General features: G+C 38.5%; 1 non-coding gene across 1 annotated transcript; it reads right to left on the minus strand.

The window, feature by feature from the left end:
• Positions 1-6210: 6210 nt before the first annotated feature.
• Positions 6211-6282, minus strand: trnaq-cug (transfer RNA glutamine (anticodon CUG)). The gene has a single exon. It is a non-coding gene; the product is annotated as a tRNA-Gln (tRNA).
• Between the last annotated feature and the right edge of the window lie 385 nt (positions 6283-6667).

Genomic DNA, 6667 nt, shown 5'->3' on the forward strand with positions numbered 1-6667 from the left:
GGTCTTCCAAAGACATAAACCTTATGTTTCCAGAACTGAGCTCACTGAGGAAGAGGTTCTCTCCAATGTCCTCCCTGATCCCAAACCCAAGGAGACAGGGCTGCCTGAGAAGACAGAGAAACCAAAGAATGCTTCATTGTGGTAGAGAGTCCGCGACATTGTGGGGTTGTGAAGTAAGAAGTCAGCGGCGCCAACATCCCCCAGCAACTGAGCTGACTTTACCTTCCTCACCTGCTGTGAGGACTGTCAAGGTCAATGGAGGGATTTACAATTTGATTTCAAAACATCATAAAAAATAATAATGTCCTCACAATAAGCGGCCGTGGACAATGACTGTGGATTATAGTGTCATCCGATCTGGATGGCGGATCATGATCTTGCTGGCTGCTGACAATAGACTATTATTGCAGCAGGACTGCTTGATATATAGTATTGGGTTAGGGTTAGGGATGTGGCTCTCTCTGAGGTTTCTACGTATTTTTACCCTGTTAAAAGGGTTTTCAGTAGTTTTTCCTTACTCTTGTTGAGGGTTAAGGACAGAGGATGTCACACCAATGTTAAAGCCCTATGAGACGAATTGTGATTTGTGAATATGGGCTATACAAATAAAATTTGATTGATTGACTGATCATTGACAATGATAGTATCGCACCAAATAAAAAAATAAAAAACAAAATGTCTGGCACATGTTGATGTATTTAAGATAAGGTAAGATAAGATTTACCTTAATTTATCCTCCGTAGAGGAAATTCACAAATGACACAGCAGCACAAGAAAGTGTATCAGATACATCCTCCTGCAGAGCCGGAGAACGGTTCAAGATGTACACATGCACGAGTCATGGAACCACAGTTTAGGCCTGTGCATGCACCACCAGTTTGGTTCACGTGGTTTTCCAGGTATGCATATGTCAGACTCTATATATATATCACATTTTATTATCTTCTATAAAATGTTTGTGGATATAGAATCTTTTATCAATATAAACATTTATTAAGTTTACACAGCCATATCCCTACATAACAGACATTAATCAGCGCATTTTTCTAATTCATACAGATTTTGTGTGTTTTTCAAGGAAACATAAACGTGAAGAATTTTTCTTGACCTTTGTTAAGGCACAGCCATGGAAATCTGAGTGGCGATATAGAGTGGTACTTAAAGCTGCTCACTATGCCACCAGTATATTTATTTGTCTGTGATAGATTGCTGGAATTAATATTCTGCCTTGATGATGTTAGAATGAATACTAGATGTTCAGTTTACCATCTAAAATGGTGGATAACAGGGGCTCTCCATCTCTGCAGGTCTATGTCAATAAGAAAGCAGCAGCACAAGAAATATAGTACGACAACAAATATGAATAAATATAGAAATACATACAAAAGTAGGGATAATTCTATATATACACAAGGCTATTTAAAAAAAACAAGGCAATATAGAGATGGGATCAGAGTTGTGTTCATGTGCAATTTTTCCATTCTTTGGGCCCGAGGTGCGGTGGGACGATCCTCTTAAAGCTGACATTAAAAAGACCAATCCAAAGTCACTTGGACGCTCCGTCTTGGGCACAGGGACGCTTTTTCATCCCAGTACGTTGAGCTGTCATCTCACCTGGCTGGTCTTAAGTTTCGGGGTAGTTTGGGGCGTGGTGGGGGACAGACTGGGAGAGGTGACTACGATGGCGGCTGAAAACTACAGATATTGTTTGTCCATCTTGTTGTTGAGTCATACCCCATGACGACTAAAGGGAGACGGAACTTGTATCTCCATCTTATCTCTATCCTCATATTTCTCACCATCCTTGCTGCTTGTGATCCTTGTCTCCTAACTTCCCCGATAGCAGATTCGACGCATAAAGGGCCGGCACGGAAAACAAGACTAGCACTTTCTACACAAATTCTCACCGAAATAAGAACAGAGGATGATATACTGAAATATTATGATTAGGGCCCGAGCACCGAATGGTGGGAGGCCCTATTGAAATTTAAAGGGGACATATTATGCCCATTTTACCACAGTTGATATGGTTCCTTGGGGTCTTAATGAAATGTCTGTAACATTTTTTTATCAAAATACCACAAGGATCATTTAAAACAGCACCCTTTTACCCTGTCTAAAACAGCCCTCCTCAGATTGACCTGTTTTGAGTGCCCCGTCCCCCCCCTCTCACCGCCCCGCCCCTGACACACACACACACACACACACACACACACATACGCACACACACACACACACACACACACACACAAAGGGATCGTGGAGGGGCTACAGCTCTGGAGGCTAACACTGCACTTAAAACACTGCAACGCAGAAACGTGCGCTTGGTCATCGATCGCTCTCTCCACCGACCGCAACAGGCTTCAACGTGCGGGTGCTCAGGCCCGCCAGTGCTACAACGTAGCCCTAGTTATTATTATTATTATTATTATTAGTAGTAGTAGTAATATTCACATAAAAGTAAGTAGTTACGGCCCGAGCACTGACATGCACTGACAGACAGGGAGGCCCTATTGAAATTGTAAGGATAATTTATTTTTTCAGCCAAATTAATTGGCTTTTTGTTATTATACATTTAATTAAAAAAACTTATAATAATTAACCTCCTGCGCAGAAGCATTATATACATATTTTCCATTCATCTGTTTTGAAGCCCCAAAAAATTAAGCTAACTAATTTGAAATACTGAAATATTCATATCTGCAGAAAAAAACTATTCTATTAACTTAGTTTCTTATGTCCCCCCCCCCCCCCCTCTCCCCCCTGCAGGTAAAGATGGAACTACTGTTGCACACATGCTTTGCATATTTTCTTTCATCTTCACAGAGGATTCTGTTTCGTGAGGTTTTTCAGTTTTTCCTTGTGTAAAAACTAACCTTTGCAGTTCTTTCGGAATCAAATCTTCTTATGACTGAAAGCCATGTTGGGTTAAATGCTGTGCATAGCCCACAAAAGCATCCTCTCTTCATTATAAAGTGTCATAATCTGGTTTCTTTGTTTCTTTGTCAACTATGTTCATGGAAATAGGAAATCACAATGTAGACACGTTTCTTGCAGTGATCACAGGTATAGTCTATCTTTTGTTGCATTGAGGTTGGACTTTGTATTTTCACCGGTGCCTTTAACCTGCACTGCAGATGGTACAATTTTCAATCATTTGATATTTTAGTGATATTGTACCGTTTTAGTTCAACTTAACTCAAGGGTCATGAGTGAATAGGACAAAGAAAACAGTTCATAGTTGTAGTTGTAGTAAAGTGGAAACATTCTGAGTATCATTATTGGTAAAACTGAGATGTTGCACAGAACTGGTGGCTTGTGAGGTGAGTGACTTGGTCTGTTGTCCTACTCTCTACTGCCCCCATGTGATGTGAACAGCAGCATAGATGTATGAATTTGGCAGTGTCTTGTCTGATTCTGCATTAGGTTTCATATCTTCATCATGAAAGGTATCTGTGCTGCAGCTTAGTGGAATAATCGTTCATGACGATCATTAAATCAAAAGTGTTAGACATGGTCTCACCTTTACAGAGATTGAAGAGGTTGGAAGGTGAGGGACGACTTTTGATGAAAAATAAGAGAAATGGCCGGTTGAGTGGAATACATCTATGAATGATGATTACCACTTGAGTTGAGAAGCTCTGGTTTGCTAAACAGAAGAAATATATAAATCCAAGAGACAACCCTGAGTCTGAATGATAACTTCAATACTACATATTGATTGAAAAGGCAGCAGCAGCCGACACTGTCTGAGTTTTAATTTGTTTGTGTGAGATTGGAACATGCACAGATTGAAAGCCCCCGACTTTAGTCCTCAATGTCCAGGCAAAAAAACAAGATTAAATCATCATTTGCTTTTTCTTTAAAGGCTTTTTCATCACACAGAGAGGCTGTCTGCGGTTTCAGATGTGCAGGACAAGGTTATAAAATGTATACAGGTCCAATTACTGAAGACTAAATATGACTAATACGAATTCAAACAATCTTTCTTAATTCTATGCAGCTTTCACCAGAAATTAGAGCTGGTCATTTATTTATAGTCAGTATTTTTAAGCCACTACATTCAATTCAGAGGCCTTTGATTGGGCAAATTAAGAGTTTCACTTTGCCATCATCTCATGGATGGTCTCAGCACATCCATGATGGTGTCATGTGGAAAATAAAAATATAGACAGCACCATACATTTATATAACATATACTAATCTTCCACGTAGCTGTGACTCGGGTAAATTGCCCTGATGATACGTGCAGTGTGTGGATGGTATATAAGTTCTGCATGACTGTGTGAGTGAATGGATGAATGGGACCTATGCGGTTTTTAAGTGGTTGATAAGATTGGATAAGTGTTTTCTAAATATAGTCCATATACCTTAAGTTCAAGGCCAAATGAGAATGAGATTCCCCGTCAAAGAGTTAAAAAACATAGGCTTTTATATTGCTCAAGAAAGCTTTAATGGTTGTTAAATTAAATTAAATGTTATAATTTCCTTTGGGCCTAGAGAGGAGACTATTCTGGATTTTAATTGTGCATTTAATTGTGCAAATATGAAATATTAAAATGCCGCAGGGTTTGGGTGTTTAAGTCTGACTAAAGTACAAATAGCAATTCAGCCGATGCCTCCAAATCACCTACTGATAATTATAGTTATTTATTATTTATCTGCGTTAGCTGACAATATTTTTTTCCCGTTCCCATATATATCAAGATCACTAAGTAATAATTTATTGTCCTAAAATAACTTACTACCTAAAAAACCCTTTTGGTGCCATTGAAATAACTTAACTATCAAGCTGCCAAAGCTGGATGTGTGATTTGAAAGGCAAATATTATATGTGAAGAGGTTTAAGTCACAAGAACTGGGCTTCATCTGGACCTGGTTTTCAGATCCTCAGTGTGGAGCATCTGCTCGGTTGAAGGGGCCTGATAAAAAGCTGAACTGCCTCCAGGGTGTTTGTCATTATCTGACTATATGATCCCTGAACCTTGCTGCTGAGGAGAGCATGACACTCTTTGATCACAGCGTATAGCTCAGTGTGTCGCTATAGATCAAACAACAGACAGATTGTGTGGGTGTTCACTCACATAACAAGGATAAAGTCATGATGGAGCCTGGGATGAGGCCTGTCGATAACTACAGCCACAGTCACACAAATGAAAACAGAGTTAAACAAAACAATGAAGACAGCCATTGGCTTTTACTTCACCAACACGTTGGACATTAATTTGCACTAACACAACAAAAGATTGTATTCGTTAGTCTTGTTGGAGCTGAATGCGAAATTTACAGAACAGCATTTATAGAGCGGAGAAAACACAAAGGAGCTCCCATCAAACATGTGACAGACACAGAGAGATTCTTTGGTTTTTATTCAGGATATTCCCAAGCAGCTACAATTAAAAAACATAATGAGTTGTGTTAAAAGTTAAAGCTTAAAGGTTATTGTCAACCTGTGAAATCATCATGACTGATATATGTATTTGGAAATACGTTAAAAACAGTGTTTGTAATCACCTCTGAAAAATCCAGATGATACTACTTTCTGATGCAGTCTGAGTGATGTGTTCACACAGGAAGTGACATCACAAACATCTACACTAACAATTGAGAGCCTTCACGGCCTCTCAGACTGCTCCTCTCTATGGTCAATGTCCCAAATGTTTAAATTATAAAAACACAAAAAGATAATTTGGAAATCAAAACATGTTAGTTCACAGTGAACTTGCTGACTAAAAGAAAACATCCTTAACAAAAATAAGAAAATTTAGCTTTGATCAGTATGTGAGGCTTGTAACTCAGTCAGTCAAACTTCATTTATATAGACTCTTCATGCAGGTTAGTCCAGTTCAGAGTGCTTCACATAAGATATGAAGATAAAACTATATTTTCCCCAAAACAAGGGGAATTCATTTAAATGCAGATAAATATAAATTGAAAAATGGCTAATAAAAGTGTTGAATAAAAACTATGAAATAGATTATTTTTTTTTATTTAAATAAGTAATAATAATAACAAAATAGAGTTAAACAGAACTTCAGTTAAATGAGATATAGTGAGAAAATGAGCTGAATTTGCCTCTAGTGAGATTGGGCTACTTCTTTAATTTTGGAGGAGCCATAAAAGGAATTAATATATGAAGACATTTATTTTAATTTACAATAAACAGATAAACAGGATTCACAGGTTGATTAACGTCGATAAAAAAAATTCAGGTCCTACCGAGATTTGAACTCGGATCGCTGGATTCAGAGTCCAGAGTGCTAACCATTACACCATAGAACCACGTGATGGTGTAGAGGGTATCAACTCCTACATAATCTAAACCAATGACAATCACGTAACCTTTGAATGATATTTGTATGAACTTTGATGAGTTCATTAAACACCGCGTGTAAAGAGAAAACACAAGTATAAACTCTGTCTGCTTTCAATTCTCAAACGGTCCTCACTGAATCACGCTGTTGTACACAACCACTGCTCCCTGCTGGAGAACAAGAGGAACGGCAGAGTTTATCCCTGTATGCATGAAGGTTGTGTTTTTAACGTGTGTTGATTCACTTTAATGGACAATCTGGTGAAATGTTTGGGATATTGAGCTGCGCTACATTCATGTTACTTAACACTGAAACACGAGGTCGTCCATTCATCTCCACTCAAGATTTGTGTG

This window comes from Pleuronectes platessa, chromosome 7 (assembly GCF_947347685.1).
Source record: "Pleuronectes platessa chromosome 7, fPlePla1.1, whole genome shotgun sequence".
In the NCBI taxonomy this organism is placed as follows: domain Eukaryota; kingdom Metazoa; phylum Chordata; class Actinopteri; order Pleuronectiformes; family Pleuronectidae; genus Pleuronectes; species Pleuronectes platessa.